Source organism: Triturus cristatus, chromosome 1_2 (genome assembly GCF_964204655.1).
Source record: "Triturus cristatus chromosome 1_2, aTriCri1.1, whole genome shotgun sequence".
Lineage (NCBI taxonomy): Eukaryota > Metazoa > Chordata > Amphibia > Caudata > Salamandridae > Triturus > Triturus cristatus.
In genome coordinates, this window is record NC_140580.1 from 43,633,196 (window position 1) to 43,655,691 (window position 22,496).

Consider the following 22,496-nt stretch of genomic DNA (forward strand, 5'->3'; position numbering starts at 1 on the left):
GTGCTCCGCAGTGTACTCAGGGTATTGCTGTGCAACCAAAGTTGACTCACAGCTGACTCAAGGATGACTAACAGCCAGCTTCCCGGACGTGAGAGGACAACACCTGGAGTCTGACCTGGAAGGGAAAAGCTGGACCCATTTCCTGAAGCACCTGTAGGCCACCCAACCTGTTGAAAGAGGGAAGAAGCTTGTTAACCCTGTAGGAGTGGGTCAGGGTCTAGAATGCTGTTTTCCCCAACAAGAGGCCAGCACTGCAGCAACACTGTGAAATTGTGCCTGAGTGAACCGTGCCATCGCAGCATCGAGAAGATGTGCTCGAGTGGACTGTGCTATTACATCGTAAAACTGTGCCCAAGTGATCTGTGCTGCTGTGACTTTGAACTGCACCAGAGGGCTGCCAAAAGAAGAATGACTTGATGTGGCCATGTGACACTTGACACTGGATGCAACCACCCAAAGCAAAGAAACGGGCAGATATGTGACCACACGGAAGCCTGCACGGACTCTGGGTGTCGCCCTCTTCTGTTGCCTTCCCCAGACTTGGCCTGAGAGCTAGAGCACTCGCCACCAGCCCATTTCCTCCTAGAATAGAAAGGAAGGCAGCTTGGCACATGCTAAAGCTTCCAGCTGTGCCCAAAGAGCTAAAGAAAAGGGACTAATAAGAGTAACTAAGCACACAAACTTAACAGAGTGGATAATACTATACCTGTGCTGGATACCTACTAAACAAAAAACTTGAACCCGGAAAAAGAAAGAGCGAGAAGCCAGTGAAATGTGTATCTATGACTTGTAGTGTAAAGTACTGAGTTTTCTGTGTGAATTGTTTCTTTTAACAAAGACAACCACTGGGATGGAAAATCTGTTATTGCACTGCGCGGTGGCTGTTTGCCATTGCTATCACTGAGAGTCAAGTGCTCAAGGGGCTGTACATGGCTCGGTTTGCAGAGCAATAGGACAGAGCTCAGGGAAATGAGATTCAAATGATCCTAACCCCCCACGACTGATGCCGAGAAGCCCTTGGTTGCCACGTGGCCACCAGAAGCCTGAAATGGAAGCATTCCCTGATTTAGATCCATCAAATCATTTTCCTCAGCTGCTGTTCACATCTGATGTGATCTTTGGGCTATGGCTATGGCACCCAGTCTAAATGCAGATTTAGGAGTCGATTAGGAGTAAAGTAGGAGTTGAAAAGGGTTTTTAGTTTTGTTAAATATGTAGTCCAGCTCCACCTTCCTAGTTTTATCTAGTCCTCTTCGAAAGACTCCTCCTGCTTTCAGACTGGGGTAATCTGGGAAAATCATCACCGTCAGTCAAGGAGGACTTGTATGAGACCTGACCCAATTTCCATGCCGTTACAGTCCTTGTATGTATGTTACATTATGTTCTTTCCTCCGGAGCACCGTGGCTCTTGGCTCAAGACCAGACTTGTGCTGGTGCTGCAGAGCGGCACCTGTATGAGACTGACTCCAGCTGATCACTGGGTCCCTAGTCCCAACTTGCAAGCGCCTATAGTCCGGTGATCCGTACGAGAGCGAGGACACCGCTTATTATTTCCTTTGCCCTGTGGTCTTGGGCTTGGTGCTGCGGATCTGTGCCTGCTGCCATTCCGACATCTCGCCGCACCCGCTACGCGGGTGCCGCTTCGTGCAGCTGGTGGTGACGCTGCGAGGCGGCTGGCCGACTCAAACAGGGGAGGAGCATCGCGCTGCAGGGACTCATTCTCCCAGGAGTCCCTGCACGGCCCCTGACACCTGGCCTGCGCACCCTGTGAGCCCCGCCCCCAGACCGGCATATCCTATACTTATTTGGACCTACTCCACGCTTCGCGGGACGCGCCGGGAGAAGTCCGGGACAAGGGCGGGACCGTCTGTGGCCGTCAGGGGCCAGAGGAGGCCGGGCAGGGCCATCCCCCTAAGTCGCCCAGGCAAGGAACAGGGACGTGGCCCTTCCTATCAGGTGTCTCTTGCTCTCCCCTGTGAGACGCACTTAGGTTACCCCTTTACCCCTCTAGGTAGCGCGTTGATGTAATTTCGGGCCAGTCGACCATCCCTAAATGCCGATGGCAACTCGCTCGAATAAATTGCGAAGAGGGGGGGGGGGGTGACTGTGTGAGCGGTACCATGGATCAATTTATAACGCGTGCCTTTTCTATTGTAGAGAAGGAGATTGTCCGGACAGAGCGTAAACTCTCTCGGGAATCTCTTACCAACAAACGCTCATCCCTGGGCAACCTGGCACTAGCTCCATCTCCCGTCCATGTTCCTGTTTCCCTGATTGTTGATCCTTCACCTCATGATGAGCAACGAGTTAATAGAATTAGGGCAAGCCTGGATAGGCTGTCTCTAATTGCTCAGGGTGGTGTTAATTTAACTGAACCAGATAGCCCTCCAACATTTCAGCTACCCTGTCCCGTAGTCACAACTTCTCCTGTGTCTCAGGCCCCTAATCTTCCTTCCCCTCAGCCTGATTCCCAAGTACAGGTAGTGGGGGGAGCTGCCCCAGTCAAAAGAAAACGTGTTGTCAGCCCTCATAGGGGGAATTTGATCAAACCCCACAATAAGCTAAGGATGAAAAATCTTCACAAGGGGGTTGTATTGGGGAAGAGCTCAGGGGTGGGGTTAGATCCCTTAAAAAACCAGCAGGCAGTAGCAGGGGTGGATAATCTCCCTCAACAGTCGATTATAGAATTAAATCTGGCCTCACACTTAGGTGCGCTCTCGGAGAGCCTCTTGCTTCCTAAGTTTGAGTGTTTAGTGAAATCACTGATACTTCCGGTTATAGAGAAGTTAAAGAAACTGTCAGAGCGGGTGGATGCCTTTGAACAGACTGTCCTCGACAACTTCTTTTTCGGTAAAATCTTTGTTTAAATTCAACTCCAAAATTAGAGAGGATGGGCAATCCTCTCACTTGTTACCTGGGCCCCCTGCAAGGAGTCCGGGTCCAACACCAGTCATAGCGGGGAAGACACAGGTTGTAACCAGGGAAAGCCTGCTGTGTGAACCCACTTTGCATCCGGGGGGGGGGGGGGGAGGGAGGTACCAGGGACCCCAACTATGGTTAATAAAACACAGCCCGAAACCATTGGTAACCTAAAGAAACCCACTAAATCTGTCATGAAGATCACAGATCATTCAAAATTGGGTGCAGTAGCTTTGGCCAAGAACACCAATACTTCCTGTAGCGCTACTGTTGGCGGGTCCTGTCTAGCACCCTCAACCTCTTCTACCACCCCAGTATCAAAAGTGCAGGAAACAGGGAAGAAGGGGACTTTAACTGCACCACATCCTAGCCTTCCCCCTCTGCGAATTTTGAGCTCAGATATTCGGCCGCTGTATGTTTGTGGCTTAGCCAAATACTTAAGCTGGGCGTGGCTTATTAGGACAAAATGGCTTTTACTAATTGTTTAATTATGGTCTTTGTGACTTGACCTTTTTTTAGCCACTTATTGTTCATGTTTTTATAGATTTTAATTAACTTTGTTGTGTTTTTATTTCTGTAAAACTTTTAAAGATATTTTCATATCGAAATAAAGCCACTTTGATTGATTGATTGATTATGTTGTTACAGTCCTTGTAGTTGAGGAGGTTGGCAATGAGCAGAGTCGGTCAGACCCCAGCAGGTGCTGCAGTGGCAGCACCTGGTGTACTACTTCTACCATATGAGTAGAGTTCTTCTGTGGCCAGAAAGGTGTACACCCAGGTTTCAAAGACAATTTGGGGTGCCTTCCTTCAGCAAACTCTGGGATTCCAACAAAGCACAAATTACTATGACTGACCATTCCTTCAGCATCCTCGCTGCTTTTTACAGATCTTACATGATCGGTTTAGTTTTCCGATTGTCAGAGTATGCGCTGGAGCTGGCAACCATGTCCTCAACTTTTAGATCCACCTCTCCCTACTTTGAATGCACCATAAAGTAACAGCAACATGTCAATGTCCACTTCCCAATGTTTCCCTCCATCAAGGACTAGATATCATTAATTTCCTTGAGAATCATTTCTGTGGAAGCATCTCACCCTGAGCCTTAGGGCAGTGGGGGGTTAGGGGTCAAACAGTTTACATGGGCCAGCCAGTCATCTGTTTATCATGCAGAGGGTTGTCTCTGAACATTATTCTAGTTTGTCCGGATTAAGCATTTAGCCACCTTAGTGGCTCACCACTATTTTCATGATGAGTCAGAGAGGACCGGTTTTCATTATGGAGTAGAAGAAAAAATGTTGTACAGAAGGACTCTCAAATAAAGTAAACAATAACACAGAGCAATAGCAATGTAGCAACTTTCAGCAGACCACCTTTAGTGCAGCTGCTTTACAGCCAAGTAAGTTCCTTCTTACAAAGGGAAATCCAAGTGACTCACAAAGGCTATCTAACTGGCATCAGTCCAAACTATTCTTGAGTGTTAGTTCATAAAGGTGAACAGTGCTCAGGTTCCTTACTCTAGAAGTAGGGTGGTTTCTGGAGATGTCTCACAGATGTACTGTATTGCACTGTGTCATTTACCCACCTGTGAGACCTATAATCTGGGGTTCCTGAACTATAGCGCCTGTCTTTTGCCCTTGCTAAAGTAAATAACAGTGTAATAGAGTAGAACAGTGCTATTAGTTTTCATTATGAGACCTTTACAGATTTGTAATCTTTTAATTTATTCATGTTTGATTACTAACAAGATGTACAGGCCTGCTCAGTAAAGGATTTCTCATCATCTTGTTTTCATGTGTTACTTTCGCATTCATGTATTTGTGCACGTATAATTAGTTAATTACAAAGCACATTTGGGGAATCAAGACTTGCCTTTTAACGTGTTTTTCTACTGTGCAACAGTAAGAAAGAAACCCATGTTTTAGTCAAGCTACTGAAAGAATAAGATCATTATGTTGGGACACTCTGCGAAGAACAAAGGATCACTGTCTACTGACCTTGGCCTGACAGGAATGCGAGGCCTGCGCACTTAACAGATATCATCTGTGAAAGGTTAAGTGGTTGTTTTACATACATTCTTCAGTATGGCAGTATGTAATTTTGTGAGGCTAATTTTCCACCACGTTAGAAATATATTTATTTTTTAATTTTTGTTCACTCTTGCCAATGTTTTAATAATAACTGATATAACTGCTATGCCTAAGCTATTTACTAGAACAGTGCTTAATAAATATTAAATAGGTATGTAGCAAATGAGTTCCGCCTAGTTAGTCCATCAGGATTTTTTGCTTTTGGCCATCTGTTTATTCCACTTTTACTGTGATCGAGTCTCACTATCTGAGTCTCACTAATGATAAATTCATGGTAATTGGACTGAGTGTGCTAACTGCCAAAGTCCTCCGTATAAGAGGAGGTCGCTGCTGACCAGCTAAGGTAAGCAGCCCTCGGCTTGTAACATTTCAACAAGTGCATATGCATGAGTGTGGGCTGCACATGAGACTACCTTTGTATGCAGCCCAGAAGCAGCCCGTTATTTGCACACAGGTAGCCTGTCGCAGAAGGGACTCTGCAAGGACTGGTACTGACCTGTGGTAAGCCTCATAATATGAGTGAACATTCACTGTGTCGGCCTGTAGTGCTTACTGGAAGATTTGTAGCGTTTTCACTGCATTATACACATAAACGAAGTCTGCCCTAAAGTACAATTTCTCTCCACTTAGGCTTACAGGGTCCAGCAAGGTATCAAATTGGTGTAACACATGCACAAAGAGTTTGGATTGGTAAACCCAAAATCCACAGCTTATGGGACTTCAGCATTTGTCATATTTCTCTGTCTCTGCTCATAATCAGAGCCTAGGCCTTAGTCCCCACGACTAGGCCAAATAAATTACTTTGCTTCCCAGCAGAGGGATCAAAGGCCTAACACAGGCAGGGGACAAGGCTGGCATAGGGAGACAGAAAATCCAGCTCCCTACAAAATGCAAGAAACTCTAATGCACTGCAGTGCACATTTCCCTTTGGTCCAGCAGGCCAGTTTTGAGGTTGCACCCCTTCCGCTGCTACCGCCCCCCATGTCTTGGGGATGGTGTGCCCCAGACTGCAGCATTCTTTCTGTCCACATGGACCACAGCAAGGACAGAGAGAATGCTGGAGGGAGGTGAGCCTGCTGGGCAAGAGTGGGCCTCACCACTGCCCAAAAGTTACAGGAAGCTGTGGTTGACCCAGGTGGGACCTGGACACCCAAAACAAAAGAAAAAGAAAAGGAAAAGAAGACTGTGGCACGAGGCTGCAATAACACAGAATGCAAAGCAAGCAATAAATATATGTAGATGTGGGCCTGCTACATCTCATAATGTCCTAAGAGGGGGAAGGAAATGGAATCTGGTTACTTGCAAGTACACCACCCCCATTTGCCCAACATAAGTTAGTTGCTGCGAAGGTACAGCAGGCCCCCACAGAAGTGGTTCTTAAATCTGGCTTCAGTCTCACCGCATACTGCGTTCATAACCCAAATTAAAGGTTACCCTTGAGATAACAATTCCCAGAGCTGGGGCTTTTGCTCTTGGGCTCTGGAGTGCAGGGACCCCTTGTGGTTGGTCCTGGAGCTACACTCTGCGGCCAGTAGATTGTAAAGAAAAAGTACTGACTGGACAATAACTTATTAGGTGGTGTTGTTGCATGCCCGTGAATTGTGATTGCTAGCCCACACCACCTTCCTTGAGTGGGCCTTGGACTGCTCTGTTTCGTTACCCTGAAAGTCAAGTGCTACAATGGGGTACTATGGTCTCAGTAACAAGACAATTGTGTAACAATCACTTGTGAAGGACTCACATCCTTCACTGCTAATAACCCAATTTCTTACAAAGCAGAACAGTATTATTTACGGACTACTGAAAACCTGTCCTGACACTTCACATACAATCACTCCTGAGACTCTGGTAGGTCAACTGCAGTTTTGGTACTGACCTCCCATAAGAGGGCCAGTTCCCCAAGCTCACAGGGCATCCCAATGGGCTTGGCACACAACAGCACCATATATCTCTGCTCTGAGCAATCTTTCAGAAGCTGAATTTCATACACACCAGTCAGCCACTGAAATGTCTTTCAGTATAAGAAAGCACAGTTCCGCTACTTCTCTAAGAAGCACAATAGCATCAGGGCTATACAATGGCCTTAGCAAATCCCTAAACTCAAGAAGGGTTGGAGCGCAACTTTACCAAATGCCTCAGTTGTGAGCATTCTTTCAAGAGGTAACCACCCCGCCATATGTAGGTCCTTTAGTATAATTTTATACTGCAAATTTCCACTACTCATTCAAGCAGCCCTTTAATGCATTGCATCTGGGTTATATAAATGTTCTTAGAAAAACATTAGTGAAAAGAATGACGTGAATGTGCCTGCCTGAGGACACCCTACTAGGTAAGGCAATATTGTAGTCACCAGGACAGTATTGGTTTAGGACTCCTGCCCCAGTTTCTCAATTTCATTTTATTTTTATTCTTTAACTGCTAAATTGTTAATCTAGATAACCCAAGTGCCTCTGTTTATTCTCAGTTGTGTTAGAGAATATTGCAATTCAGCCCCCCCCCTCCAAGCCTCATGGTCAGTATAAATTGTAATCCCACTGACATTGTTATGGTATGCCCTAGTTTTGAAAAGCAGGTTGCACCACCACATGTGTCTGGCACTATGCTCACCCATGCTTGTCACCATTCCTGAGAGGGTTTCCACCACACCTGAGCTCATCAAAGGTAGAGGCAGATGGCATAGCAGTCCAGGTCCAAACTACATGAAGGGAAGAAAGGAAGGCCGCCAGTGCAGCACCACATACTACCTGAGCAAGCAGGAGTCATAGTTCCAACATCCCATTCAGGGGAGAATCTAGATTTTCTAGTCACGTTCAGCGGTTTTAAATTGGGCAAATGCAGACCAACAGGAACCCGTGGAGAAGAGCTCTTACGGGGTGCTGTCCAGCCCAACATAGCCCAATTAGCATGCCGTTTACAGCACACACGAGTCATTAAAACTACAGGAGCCAAATGTCACTCCCTATACCACTTTCGCAGTAACTGCTGGTCTGGCCCTGGTTAACCTCCTCAACGTCATAGTCCTTCACAGAGGCCGATCTGGTTTGGGCTCCCTCATCAAGAGACACAGGGAAGCTCTACTCGGTCCACATGGTGGAGTCAGGTCTAGAACATCTGCGGCACTGTTACTCAAAAATCATCTTGGGAACAGTCACCATATTCTCGGACTTCCCTCACAGTGTCATCTCGCCTGCTAGTGCTGTCCTCATCCTGCTGCCAGGCTACCAAACGGAGACCCAACTTCTTCTCTGATCTCCTCAAGGGGCCAGAGCATGCACAAGCACCCATTACAGCGGCTGGCAAAGCCATCATGACTCAGGTATGCACCATTTTTGAGAGATTCATGCCTGCTGAAGTTACTGAGGTATCTGTTTCACCTATAAATGACTGGATCTGGATGATGAAGGAAAAGGGTAGAAGTTGCATTATGAGCCCATGCAGCTTTCAAGAACGCATCACCTATAAACTTAACAATAAGCTGGAAGTGTTAATAAAGGCGTGGGGAACCTTTCTGGCAGGTATGGAGAGCTCTACCTGAGCACCTACCTCTATCGTGATTCTCACCTTGCAGAAATTGGGATGTAGTTTCCATGTACAGTGAAGAGAGCCCCCCCCCCCCCCATTTGAACCCTTTTGAGTCCTCTTTTGTACCTCTGTGAAATTTGGTCACAACCCTTTGAGGGACTCCCTCCCCCCCATTGAGTACTAGATACTAGATTCAGGGAGTCGGGTACCTGATGCTTGTGACCCTTGTTTCATTCTGGTGGGCTCTTAGTTTGATTTCCATAGGGTCTGAGTTCAAATGTATACCTACGTGAATGCCCTGGCATAGAAGGAGTTGCTGTTATGCATTACTACTGCATTTAAGTTGTATTCCTGTATTACTGAATTGTCCAGTTATGCTAGCTTCTAGAGACATAGATATCTGGATATTTCTACGTTTGTTTGTCTTTCCCTTCTCTTTTACTTTGTTTGCTTCTTTCCCACCTCCCACCCAACTATATAACCCTGTACTTGCCTCCTTGCTGCCCCTATTTCAATTGCCCTTCCCACCTTTCCCGAGTAAGTGTGTGACAACAATTAAGACTTGTTTTGTTGATTTCAATGCGATTTTTGTTTTTGTAGACATGCGGACAATGTTTCTATTTGCTTTTGCCTGAACGCCCGAATACACATTGCAGTACTACAATTCTTTTTTAAATAATCTAAGAAAGAAATGTCCCCCCCCCGCACCCCTCCTCCCCCCGCCCCCCAAAACAAGGCGCCCAGGTGGATTCTTCTTGTTCGGGGCCCCAGATAAACTTGATGCATTTTTAGTGAGCAGCGATGATTGCAGCTATGCAAGAGAAAGTAAAAATGAAGTATCTGTAAACGTTTTTGAAACAAAATAATTTTTATACATCAGGTGTCGGATAAGCAAGCCTTTTACAGCTTGTATATTGACTTAATCCATGCTGTGCAACTGAGAACCCCCAAAACATTGACTACAAAAGGAATCTTTTCCATGTAGCCATTAACACAATTGCTCCTTCGTCTCTAAAAGACTTCCTCTAACTCAGGGTTTTTTAAGGGAGCTGTAATCAAGTTATGCTGTAGATATGAATAATGAATTTAACCCAGATGTCTTTGAGAACTTCATTAACAAAGCATTGGAAGCAGGCAAGGCTCTGAAGGTCCAACACTATTGCTAAATACTTTAGAGTGGCCACATGTGTTAAAAGAGGAATCATATACAAATGAAGTTGCAGGCATACTGTAAATTTAGCTTGGCAAAAATATTGGCAGACTTCAATGAGTGGAACACCAGTAAGATCATGGGAAGAGTATATTGATTTTGTGAGATGATGGTGTTTAATTCTCAATAGTTGACGCAGAAGTGTGATTCCCAATGAGTTTCAGTTACACAAAAGTTATGGGCGCCCACTGAATTCTTGCAAGTTTATTTCTAGATACTTCTTTTGCTGTTGATCTACTCTTACTGCCAGTACTTAAATACAACCAAGAGGTATGTTGGCCTCAGGAGCGGATTAAATGGTTTGTAGTTTTCACTGTTTATTTCTCACTAAACATGTCTGAAAATATTTCGTATGGAGTTGAGAGAATGCCTGATTCCATCCTTTGTAACATTGCGAATTAAAGTGTGTGTATGAAATTGATTCTTGAATTGGATTACAGGATACTTTACAGAGTGCCAAGGCAAAAGCTCTTGCTTGCAACAAATAGTCCTTCATAGAATTATGCAAACATAGCAGACCAGGGTTTAGGATGACAGGATACTCTGACACTTCTACAAAATCAAAACCTGTATCTTCCAAGGTAGACCTAATTTACTAGCTAGTCTTAAATCTCTCCAATCGAGAACCAATTATTTACAGTTTTGTTATGCACATTGACCAACATCACCATTTTATTTTACAATTTCCTTCACAATAAATCATGTCATTCCAATAAATAGTGCAATCATTTAGTAACCTTTCCTTAATCTACCGCTTCACCACTTTTGGTCTTTGTTAGTCAATTCATATACTTTGCACTGAGGTCTGTTTTCCTGATACCAAATCTATCCCCTAAACAGCTACAGATTTTGAGATTGTTTTGTGCTTCTTTTGCAGTATATACATCACTGTAGGAGAAGTGTTCTTCAGGGAGTAGTACTTAGACTTACAGCAAACACTACTTTTCTTCAAAGAGCAGTGCAGCATTCTTTTTTTCACATAAAATACAAGTGCACAGAATGTTCTTTCCAATATATAATACAATTAAGAAAGATAACCAAACAATACCAAATATAATCACTTGGGGTTAGACCAAACTCACCAGAAAGATACATTCACTCAGTCTAAATAACAGTTTTAAAAGCTGCTGGATTTCCAGGTCTTGTAATGCATGCCTTGTGCTGCAGACAGAATAAGGCTACCTCCTATGTCATGATGGCTTCTACTGGACAGTTAGGTTATTAGTTATTAGTAGACATACGATTCTGGGGCTCACATAACTTCATTACTGTGCTGCAGTTCATGACAGTATTAAGAAACTAGGGGCCTGATTTAAAACTCGTGGATGGGTTACTTAGGTCACAATGGTGACGGATATCCCGTCTGCCAAAATATAAACCCCATAGGATGCTATGGGATTTATATTTCAGCGGACGGTATATCTGTCACTGTTGTGATGGAGTAACCCACTCGTCGAGTTCTAAATCAGGTCCCAAAAGTCATAAGTCTGTGTTAGCTTTTTGGGAGGGTCCAAAAAGGTCAAAATGCTGATTTAGCGTTTTGCTGAAAGACTCTATGCACACCAGTGTGGTGAATCTACTGCCTTGTCCGTGAAAGCAGAGATTTTGTCACCAAAGTGGTTCTCTCCAAAATGAGAAGAGACAAATTGATGGTGAGACTTCCATTGAAAAACCTACCAGTGGTATATTCCTGTTAAAAAATATAGGACTTTGTCCTTGATGTATCAAAGGACACTAATTACACATGAGTGCAGATCACAAGAGAATGAAGTAAAATTGTTATCTGGCGTGATCTCTGATTTTTTATGGATTTGGCCAAGCCAGTTCTGCCGCACATACTTTTTTGTTTAGTGAAAATGCAATATTTTTTCATTCAGATTCACTTCTGTTCATGCTTCACTTTGCAAACAAAAAATATATCATTGGTAGACCTCATGGACTTACTTAGATACCAGGAGGCTGATGACATACAGTTCTTAATAAATATGATAGTGGCAGCTCCCTCACTAGGGGTGTGCCATGGCATGGGCTAGCAGGTTAACTTCCTCTTGGAATTTGGAATTCATAGACACAGGTTTTGCACACATCAATGGCAAATGTTTGTACTTCAGGACTACTGTACCAAACTATGGTCTTTGCTTTCTATTCTTCTAAGGGTGGTGTCGGAGGGATGGTCGGAAACAGAAGCGGGGCGGCCGTATTGGGTTAATTATGAGTTTTTTTATTTGGGCTTGTACATGAGATTTCAGAGGATTCGTAAAGTTCTCCAAAAAAAAATTATGATATTCCGAATGTCTGTTCCAGCACAGGGTTTATATAATAGTCCTTCTCTTGTTTTGGGGTCGGAGATCCAAATCGGCTCTGGTGCTTCTTGTGGAAGGCAGCTGGGGTCCCGGTATTCTCTCGAAACAAAAATAAAATAAAAAGTGGCGGTCAGTAGTGTGTCCTACGTAGTTTTGCACCGTCACCTAATCACGTGCATTTATAAGAGAAAAAAAAAGGGCTTAGATGAAGACGACCAGAAAGGAGGGTAGAATAAGGTGGGGAGTTTAACCCGACTGGTGGGTTCTTGTGGTAGAGTTTTATAGTGCTCGTTTTACTCTTTAGCTAGCATTTGGGCCGAGGATACTTGGGAACAAGAGAGGGGAGATAAGAGTACAGAAACGGAAAAAAGTACAGAACACCCGTCACCAGAATGACCTTCCCGTGTGTTCTCCTTTGTTGTATCAGCTGTTTCCCTCCCTCCGCCCCCTTTGTCTCGCTAAAAGACACAACTATCCAGAGTTGTGGCGGCTTATGCGTTTTCCGGGCTCCACCAGTCTTCTGTCCACGCTTCGGGGCCCTCGCCGTCTTCTTCCTCGGTGGTTTCAGCTCCGGTGCTTGCAGCGATGTCGGGCGGTGTCTCTGCGTTTCTCCACTTGTCCGCGTCTTCCCCTTCCGGAGGCTTTCCTTCCGCTGAGACACCGGATGAGGTCTCTGCTCCGCTTTTCTGCCGCTCGTGACCTCGGCCCAGCGCAGCCGATTGGTGAGGCAGGATATCCGCTCCGCCTCCTTTGGGACGCTTGACTTCCGGGTTACAAGCTCCGTCCTGTGGGAAGGAGAAGCCGTGAGTTAGTTCCGATGGGGGCATTTTGTCATCCTCAACGCGGGAAGGTATCCACGCAGTCTCGGTTGGGGCTTGGGCGATAGCTGTGATTGTAAGCCCCGGGTCGTCCTCACATCCCCCTTCCCTAACTTTCTTGTTTACAAGAAAAGGACTCCTGGGATACTTAGACAAAAAGTCAACATTAGCTTGATCTTTCCCTTTTCGGTGGTGTACCGTGTACCTGAAGGGTTGAAGGGCAAGGAACCACCGTAAAAACCCAAGGATTGTCTCCCTGATTCCGAGAGAGCCATTCAAGCGGGGCGTGGTCAGTATAGAGCAGAAACTCCCTCCCTTCAAGGTAATAACGTAGGGCTTCAACCGCCTATTTGATGGCTAGGGCCTCTTTTTCGATAACCGCATATCGGGTTTCTCTGGGGAATAGCTTACGGCTGATATACAGAATGGGTTGCTCCTGTTGGTGTTCGTCTTTCTGGGATAATACGTCTCTGAGGCCTTGGTCGGATGCGTCTGTTTGGAGTATGAAGGGTTTCTCGTAGTCTGGATGGACGAGAAGAGGTTTGGAGGTGATGAGCTGTTTTAGCCGTTGAAATGCCTGTAGGACTGATGGAGTGGGATTTCTTAACTGTTTTTCCGCGTGGACAGGCTTCTTTAGTAGGTCTGTTAAAGGGGTGGCTATCTGGGAAAAGCAAGGGATGAAGCGCCTATAGTAACCAAGCAATCCTAAAAAGGCCCTAAGGTAATTTTTGGTTTTAGGGAAAGGGACTTGGGCGATTGCTGCTACTTTTTCTTCCTGTGGTCTAATACCCCCTTTTCCCAGCAGAAACCCTAGGTATTTCACTGATCTAGCGGCAAGGTGAATTTTGGCCGGATTGATAGTTAACTCAGCTTCTTTTAGGGCTTGGATTACCTGAATTAGGTGATGTAGATGTTCTTGCCAAGAGTTACTGTGTATGATTATGTCATCCAAATAAGCTGCTGAATAGCTGTGGTGAGGTTGCAACACAATGTTCATGAGCCTTTGAAATGTTGCAGGCGCTCCGTGTAATCCAAAGGGTAGGACCTTAAAGTGAAACAGATCCTTGGGAGTACAAAAAGCGGTTTTCTCTCGATCTCGGGGTCTGAGCGGTACCTGCCAATATCCTTTGCACAAATCAAGTGTGCTAATGTATTGTGCCTTCCCGAGTCTCTCTATCATCTCATCGACCCTAGGGAGGGGATAAGCGTCGAACTATGATATCTTGTTCACCTCCCTAAAATCAATACAGAAGCGTATGGACCCATCGGGTTTGGGCACTATGACAAACGGGGAATACCATTCGCTTTTAGAGAGTTCAATGATGTCTAATCTTAACATTTGTTGTATTTCTTGGTCTATAGCCTCTCTTCGAGCTTCAGGAATCCGGTAAGGTCTTAATCGGACAGTTTTTCCTGGTTGGGTATGGATTGCATGTTCTATTAAGGAGGTTTTGCCCGGGGTCAAAGAGAATACCCCCTGGACTGGGGTCAGGGTTGCTCGGAGTTCTTGTTTGAGGGATTCTGAGAGTTCGCTGTCTATACTCTGCTCATATAGGGGACTCTGGGAGTCAGAAAAAAAAGCAGGAGTGGGACCTTCCCATTTCTTTAGTAGATTGACATGAAAGATGTGTGGAATTGTTTGAGGGATTCATTTCTAGTTTGTACGTGACCGGTGTCACTTTGTCGATAACTTTATAGGGGCCCTGCCATTGACTTAGTAGTTTGTGTTCCGATGTTGGGCGTAACAAGAGGACCTGATCGCCTATTTGCAAGGTTCGTTCTTTTGTGGCCTTATCGTATTGTTTCTTTTGGGCTGTCTGGGACTGCTCTAGATTACTTCGTACTATCTCCCGTATCTGGTTCAAATGGGTTTTCAGACCAGCCACATACTCTAACAGCGGTTTCGTGGTGTTGGTCTCTTCCTCCCATTCCTCTCTAGCCATATCCAAGAGAGTACGTGGAGGCCTCCCATATAACAACTCAAAGGGGGAGTATCCCAGACTTTTTTGTTGTCCACATCTTATGGCGAACAAGGCTAAGGGAAGCATGTCTTCCCACTTTCGGGCTTCTAAATTTAACAGCTTCCGTAAGGTATCTTTTAGGGTGGCATTGTACCATTCGACCAAGCCGTCTGTTCGGGTGTGATAAGCAGGAGTGCGAATTTGTTGAATGTGCAATTGCTGACATACTTCTCTCATAAGCCTGGAGGTGAAGGGGGTACCCTGATCCGCAAGTATTTCTTTTGGAAACCCTACACGAGCGAAGATGTTGATCAGGGCCTTAGCCACTTAGGTGGTATTAGGTTGTCTAAGAGCTACGGCTTCGGGGAACCTCGTAGCATAGTCCACTAGGACTAGCACATAACGACACCCGCTGCGTGAGGGTAGAAGGGGACCGATGATATCCATTCCCACCCTCGAAAAAGGGACGTCAATTACCGGTAGGGGTTTCAGGGGAGCCCTAGGGGGAATATGGTGACTAGTTTTTTTTTTACAGATGACACACTCTCTGCAATACTTCCTGACTTGTTGATAAATACCGGGCCAATAGAACTTTTCCAGTATGGATTTCTCAGTTTTTTCCCCACCGAAATGACCTCCCAACAGATGACTAGGGGCTAAATAAAGGACTTTTTCTCTAAAGGGGACGGGCACCAAAAGCTGCGTGGGTAGATCCTTCCCCCTTTTCTGTACAATAAACCCTTGTGGATAAAAAACTGGGGACCTACTTGAGAAGGGTCCTCTCCTTCCTTCGCTTGTTTCCATGCTTCTTGGAGGGTGTTGTCCTCTCTTTGGGCTGCACGGAAATTCCGATCGTGATCCCAAAGAGGGGAGGGGGTATTGATCAAATAGGCAGGGCTCCCATGTTTCTTTTCCCGTCTTCTCTGTTGCCTGCTTTTCATATCTTTCCCGCGGACCCACCCCGGGTCTAGTTCATTGAAGAAGGGTGCTTCTTCTTTCCAGTCAATCTCTTTGTTCTTCTCTACCGTAAGTAAGGTATGGATGTGAGGATAGTCAGTACCCAGGACGACCGGTTCGGGTAGGTGAGGGAGGAGCCCAACTTTCATGTTTACAGGAGGTTGGGCTAGGCGGTGTTGTATGTCTACATTAGTCATGGGATATGTTTTACTGTCACCATGAATACACTGAATGTTCACAACTCCTGTGGGGGTTGGGTTTCCGCCAGGGATGACCTGTGGTCTCATAAGGGTCTGGCAGCTCCCTGTGTCTATAAGGGCATCTCTATGTTTTCCATTAATGACTACTTGACGGTGAAAGGGATGGGGACCGTCTTTTAGGGAACATAAGAGTGCTCGGGTGTATCCAACTTCCATGGGTTCCTCTTTTTGTGGACAAGATCGTGCTACGTGACCGAATGTCCCGCAATGGTAACATTGAGGTCCTACAGGGTAAGGGGGTCTAGAACTTGGGGTTAAAGGACCGGGTGCTATGGTGATAGTTTCAGGTCTGCGGGGAGTATGGCTTGGTCGAGGGGGTCTCACAGGATGACTACCGGCTTGTTTCCAGAACCCTTCTTAACTCTTCTGTAGCTCTTGTGCTCTAAAATAAGCTGCTGCAACCTCTACAGCTTTGTCTAGGGACAGGTCTGTATGTTGGCGGACCCATTTCTGAATGGGAGGGTGTAAAGAGGAGAGGAATTGTTCCAAATAGATTTTTTCCAGTATAGTTTCTTTGGTGGAGGTAAGAGGTTTCAACCAACGGTCAGCTGTATCACGGATACGGTAACAAAGTGCTCTGGGGTTTTCCTGGGGTCCTTCGCGTATATTACGGAGGCGGATCCTGTATGTTTCTTCGTCTACACCCATGCGCTCTAGAATACACCGTTTGATATCCGGATAGGGCGTGGTTCCGAGGGGGTTGGCGGCTTGGTAAGCAGCCTGGAGATCCACACTGAGAAGGGGACCAAGATATTGTCCCCAGCAGTCCTCTGTCCATTGAGCGGCCCTTGCCATCCGCTCAAAATTGGAGAGGAAGAAGTCTGGATCCTCTCCCTGTACGTTCTTCTGGACCACTACTGAGGGAGGGGCCGTATACCCCCGGGGTCGCCCCAGTGCTTCTGCTAATTTTCCTATAGTGGTTTCCTGATTGTGGCTTTGTTCTGTGAGAGTCTTATGGAGAGCTTCCCTCTCTGCTTCAGCCGTCTCTAAAAAGCGAGCCATTATCTTCGAGGCGGTCCTGTCCCTCCGCCATCTTTTTTTACCACGGCCTCCATTTCCTCCGATCCCACTTCTGACACCAAATGTCGGAGGGCTGGTCGGAAATGGAAGCGGGGAGGCCGTATAGGGTTAATTATGAGTTTTTTTATTTGGGCTTGTACATGAGATTTCAGAGGATTCGTAAAGTTCTCCCAAAAAAATAATGATATTCCGAATGTCTGTTCCAGCACAGGGTTTATATAATAGTCCTTCTCTTGTTTTGGGGTCGGAGATCAAATCGGCTCTGGTGCTTCTTGTGAAAGGCAGCTGGAGTCCCGGTATTCTCTCGAAAACAAACAAAAAAATAAAAAGTGGCGGTCAGTAGTGTGTCCTACGTAGTTTTGCACCGTCACCTAATCACGTGCAGTTATAAGAGAAAAAAAAAAGGGCTTAGATGAAGACGACCAGAAAGGAGGGTAGAATGAGGTGGGGAGTTTAACCCGACTGGTGGGTTCTTGTGGTAGAGTTTTATAGTGCTCGTTTTACTCTTTAGCTAGCATTTGGGCCAAGGATACTTGGGAGCAAGACAGGGGAGGTAAGAGTACAGAAACGGAAAAAAGTACCGAACACCCGTCACCAGAATGACCTTCCCGTGTGTTCTCCTTTGTTGTATCAGCTGTTTCCCTCCCTCCGTCCCCTTTGTCCCGCCACGTACCGCTAAAAGCCACAACTCTGCAGAGTTGTGGCGGCTTGTGCATTTTCCGGGCTCCACCAGTCATCTGTCCACCAGTCTCAGGGACCCTCGCCGTCTTCTTCCTCTGTGGTTTCAGCTCCAGTGCTTGCAGCGATGTTGGGCGGCGTCTCGGCATCTCTCCACTCGTCCGTGTCTTCCCCTTCTGGATGCTTTCCTTCCGCTGAGACCCCAGATGCGGTCTCCGCTCCGCTTTTCTGACGCTCGTGACCTCGGCCCAGCGTAGCCGATTGTTGGGGCGGGATATCCGCTCCGCCTCCTTTGGGACTCTCGACTTCCGGGTTACAGGCTCACTCCTGTGGGAAGGAGAAGCCGTGAGTTAGTTCCGATGGGGGCATTTCGTCATCCTCAACGCGGGAAGGTATCCACACGGTCTCGGTTGGGGCTTGGGCGATAGTTGTGATTGTAAGCCCCGGGTCGTCCTCACAGGTGGCCAGCCTTGGCTCTCCAATATTTTCTAACACAAGAAATTAGCTAATCTGGACAGTAGTAGCTTCTTGGAAATGTATGTATATACAGTCACAATATATATGTATGTATATACAATGTGTAATTTTTTTTTTTTAAATGAAAAGCAAGCACACTATTCTTGATTAGTCTCACTTAGTTTTGATTGTAATGTCCATTCCGTTGGGTTGCAGAATGGAGGCTGAATCTATCTCATCCATTAGTGGGCGTGTATCCGATTCTAGAGAACCCAAGTATCGTATCCTCACATCAATAGGGATAGGTGTCATGAACTTAACATGCGCTCACTGATTGACAAATCCAAAGCGAACATTGCCAGCTTCATCAAGCTACAACTCTCTGGGGGTGACTACAATGGCTTAAGAAGGTTCTAGCCCCTCTTTTCAACTACCTGTTGCACAAATAAAAGTATTACCACTACCTACAGTTGAGAGACAGGCTTTGGACCGATATCGAACCAAGCTAGTGACAATATCAGTGAGTAAACCTTTGAAAGCCACATTGGTGATGGAGAAACTGGGTGAAAAAAGGCATTTTGAGATTATAGCCGTCCCTCGTGGTTAATTTCCCAGACTCCATTTTGGCCTTGAAAGCAAAATGGGAAGTTGACACATAGACAATGACGAGTGAGTAGAAGCCAAAGTGGCAGCAAAAACTCTAGCAATATCCTCCTGGCTCAAAATGATTCAATTTAAAATGTTCTACAGGTTTTATTACCCGCTCCACTTGTGGAAAATAGGCCGTTCTCCTAAACCCTGCTGTCAACGATGCAAGACAGCACTGGACACTTATTTCCATATGATTTGGGAATGTCCACAAATAGCTATTAAAATTATTATGTTGGAGAAAGTGTTGGGTAGAAAGATTGTTAGAACCGAAAATGATAGTACGTGAATTATGGGTCAATGGGGTGGCCCACGGTACAACAGAACACTTGTTGGCATGGGCTTGTTGATTACTAAAAGAGATACTGACAAACACTGTTGTGCTGAATTAGCCCCCACAATGGGCTAATGGATCAGACCGATTGACTTTGTGCCATAACAGAAGAACGGGTTTAACAAGACACAGGTTGTAAAAATAAAAACATGCCAAAAACTGGGGAAGTTAGTAGGACTACCTACTAAGCGTAATTTAATGCACGATATGGAAGGCAATGTTCCGAGGTTATACGAGTCACTCTTTCTAGAGGTTAACATTATTATATCCAACTTGCCATGTAGGAAACCGTATACGATTTATTGTAAGATATGGTATTCTATACTGTACCTGAAGTTGTTGTACATTAAAACGAATGAAAATAAATAACTAAAGATTTTTCATGTTGCAGCTTCAGCAGTCTGAACTGCAACATAGTAAGCGCCCTGTGGTCATGTCCATCTGTGGAATGCAATTCTGCCGGAATATAAGCTCTGCAGCAGTGGTACTACCACATGATGTATGGAGATGCCTGAAACTAAAAGAGCATGGAAGGAGCTCTCTTGCAGTGGTAAATCTCTGTGTTTGGAGACAATTAAGGTTTGATTATGTGCATCTGTAAGAGGAATGGGTTGTCTCAGTTGACAGGGATGCATTCCCTTAGAATGGTGACCAGATTTTGAAAAACAAAAACAGGGACGTTTCCCAAAAGCAGAAGTAATATTACAAATTTGCATCGACCGAGGGGCACAGAATGACTTAATTGACAGTGCTCATCAACATAGAAAACATAGACAATGCAGCACTTTGAGGAAATAAATGCAACCTTTACACACAATATCATCTGAGTTTGCAAACGTGCTACCTGTTAGGGGCTGCTAACTGAATCTGCACTGGAAAACGTGAAAAACACATGGCTCTCTGCATTCAGGAGAATTCTCTGAAAACCAGGAAACTTAGTAATTGTACTGACATTTTGCAAGACAGACAGTGAAAAGCAAGACTGCCCAGCAAATGCAGGACTCCTGGACGCCCTACCCATGACAGAGTGATCTACAAGGTAAAAGATCAACTCCCAACATTGTTTCAGATTTGATACAGTTTCTGAGGCCCCCGACCTAAGCAATGGCTGCAAAATGGTGAAGGCATATATACCATTTTCTTTGTTGCATCCACAGCTCACCCAGGTTACCGGGGTGTTTATGAATACGCTTTTTCCAATTATTGGTGGGGCTATTACAGTGCGATACTGCTACATGCTTTCTCTTCCCTACCTATTCTATCTTATTCTAGTTTAAGGATATCCTCCCGACGATATGATACCCGAATATCAACCAATATATAATCTAATAGAAATATTTTAGCCTAAATATGATCACCTATATTTGAGTAAATAAAAAAAAACTCAACATCCAAATGTATGACATTTTTGTAAGTAATATTTAAGATACAATATTTCTGTCAGCTGATATTCTTGTTAACAGTATTCTGATATACAACCCCTCTAGAAGGCTGCAACTGTAATTGAACAAAATTAACCTGGTACCCTCTCGCCTCATGCCACCTTTGCCTGTATCATGCAAGTTGCTTTATAAACATGTTCCTCAGGGCTGAAGTCCAGTGCTCTTTAAGGCCTTTTCTCTTTTAGGATGAGGCATGAATCCAGTTCTACCAGGCCTTCAGGAGGCTTTTACTTGGCTTCTACGTCGAGAACATCTGTAGCCTCGAAGTCTTGAGCCTCCTGGGGAGAAGTGAACATTAAGACAAACTTTATTCGTTGAAAACCGGCAGAGAACAAACGTAGAGACTTACTGTGTATGTAAAGGACTGTCCACGGTGACTGAGGGCAATGCCAGAAACCGATTTTTGATTTTAAGAAAAGTTAATGTGTAATGCGGCGAAGTAAACAGAGAAACAGAATGTTTATATAAGGACCCCGAATCGGTTTTGCGTGTGCAAGGAATTCCATGTATCAACAAACCACAAGAACAAAAATGCAGCTTAAAATAAAAGGATTCGACACTTACTGCAATGTATGTGCTGTGCATCAAGGATCAGTAGTCTAAAAAATACAAAAGCTAAACTTGGAGTGTTACATCACTGCCGTTTAAAAAAGAAGACACCCTTAATAGTTCCGCTAGGCCAGCACTTCGTAAATGTAAATGAGGACGACAGTCCACTAAAATGACATTAATGTGTGTTATGTACCCTAGTGCAAGGAAGGAATTAGGCCCCCAGGCCTCTGGGCCCTGGTACCGCTGCACCTGCTGCACCAATAAAAGCTGCACCACATGAACATGTTTCACAAAAGGACGAGCAGGGGTAAAAGCTTTGGAATATCACCCTTGAAGCAAGGCCGCCGGTCAAAGAAAGTATAGGACGTGAATACCAACGAAGCCACCCAAAGGATGCAAGACTGTGCAATAGTGTATTATAAAAGCATCAAAATATATTTTTTTACATGAGGGTATATGTGGTGATTCGTTACTGCAACGTAGTCAAACCTGCTCCATGTGAACTGCAGTGCAAGTCTACATGTCGTGGCTGGGACTCGTGGCTGGAACTCATGACTGGTCCTGGCCTGTACCATAACATTCGATAACTTATTCCAATTGTTTCCCCTGACTGGCCCCTTAAGGAACATATATCCAGTTCCCCCCTGTTCTCTGGTGTAGGAACTACATAAAGTCTGTCTTTATGCCTCCTACTTTCGTACTTGTTGAGATCCCATCATAAGAAGATAGACAACTTTGTAGGCATGGCAGCTTGTCTCATCTTGCTAATCCAGAAACCTTAAGGGTACACAGGGAACAAGTATTGGTAAAGCCAACAGGCCACGTCTTTTTGACCTACTGGCTTTGCCAATGTTTTTGGCAAAATTTTACAGTATCTCCGATGTTGTGCAGCATGGCTGAATAGAAAATAATAATAATAAAAAAAGTTGCGATGAATGAGGAGGTGAGGTTTGCAGAAGGAACATCAGGGGAGGGGAAAACAATTGGGCTCGGGGAATTAATGCTGGGGGGGGAGGGGGGGAGGGTGGAAGAGGGAGGAGGGAGAGAAGCAACACAGTGGTTAGGGGAGCAGAAGCAAAATGCAGGACGTACACACAGGCTAGAGAGAAGAACGTGAGCTGGGGTAAGAAGCAAACAGGTGAGACAGCAATGTGGAGGGGGGGAGAAGCACATGAGTGCAATCACTACACTGAGGGGGGGGAAGGGGTGAAACACCTGAGCGGGAGACAGCAACATGGAGCGCAGCAGAGGGGTGGGGGATACATGAAGGAGACAGTTGGAAAACACATGCACTCTCTTGGAGTGCTTAACCAAAAGAAAAAAGTAG

The 22,496-nt window shown here is 45.3% G+C and overlaps 1 protein-coding gene across 2 annotated transcripts in view; it reads right to left on the reverse strand.

Moving 5' to 3' along the window:
• ZNF219 (zinc finger protein 219) overlaps positions 1–22,496 on the reverse strand; it is a 294,632-nt gene that overhangs the window by 241,720 nt on the left and 30,416 nt on the right. Inside the window, exon 2 of one of the 2 annotated variants that reach the window (XM_085600693.1) lies at positions 20,694–20,895. The exons of the other annotated variant lie outside the window; for it this stretch is intronic. The gene's annotated coding sequence lies outside the window, so the exon portion shown is untranslated. The remainder of the gene's footprint in view (positions 1–20,693; positions 20,896–22,496) is intronic. 2 annotated transcript variants of the gene reach the window in all.